Here is a 1,026-nt window from a genome sequence, read left to right on the forward strand (position 1 = left end):
AGGGAAGGGAAGGGAAGGGAAGGGAAGGGAATGCCCACGTGTTTGCCATTAGGCAGCCCCAGCCTTTCCAGGGCTGGATCCACAGATCCCAGCCAAGCAGAGCTGCCAGCAGCATCACCAGGAATGAGTTCAGCCCCCTCTGGCAGCCAAGTCCTGCTGCCTCTGGAGGGTTCCTTGGCTTTCCAGCTCGGTGCTGGTGGTTTGAAGGAGCTGAGCAGCTCTGCAGGGAGCTGATGTGCTGCTGGCTCCCAGCCTTCGCTGGGGGGTTGGAAAATCCCAGGGTGGGCCCCTCAGGATGGATCCTGGGGAATTTTATTTGCAAAAAACCTTGGTCCTCAGTGTTCAGGACAAAACCTCTCTTCTCTGAGAGCTGAGAGTTCCAGGTTTTTATTTGCTGAGAGGAAAGGCACCTTCTATGGAAATAACATTTTCTGCTGGGAAGATAAGAAGTGATTTCAGGTCAGGAGAGTGTTTAGGTGGAAAATTCCTCCCCGCTTGGAAAGGTTCCCCCGATCTCCCTGGAGACCGGGGCGAGTTGGGAAGGGAAAAGGAGCAGCAGAGATTCGAACCCAGCTCTAAAAGAGGCTCCCAAAGTGGAGCAGCTCCCTCCCCATCGCCCCAGGGGCTTCACGGAAACCCGGCTCGCTGCGGAGCAGCAGATTGCACGTGGGAAGAGCAGGATGGGGAGAGGAAGATAAATGTGGAGATGGACTGTGCAGAGACACAGCGAGCTGTTGGTTCATCTCCTGGCCCAACAGCTCCGTGCTTCCTGCCCTGGCCTTTCCACGGCGGGAATTGGGCCCAGGGTGACGGAAATGAGGGTGGCTGTGGCACGGGACACAGGAAAATCACCTTTACAGGGACCCTGTGCCAAACCACGGCTGTTTTCTGCCACACCTGCTGCTCCAGGGCTGCTGACAGGGGAGGGGAAGGTGCAAAAAGTTACTCAAATCCGCGTTTCCTCCCCATTCTCTGCGCAGGAGCAGCGTCTCCAGCAGAGCTCTGAGGAACAAGGAGGAACCTTTC

Source organism: Corvus brachyrhynchos, unplaced genomic scaffold (genome assembly GCF_000691975.1).
Source record: "Corvus brachyrhynchos isolate BGI_N302 unplaced genomic scaffold, ASM69197v1 scaffold580, whole genome shotgun sequence".
NCBI classification, from domain to species: Eukaryota; Metazoa; Chordata; class Aves; order Passeriformes; family Corvidae; genus Corvus; species Corvus brachyrhynchos.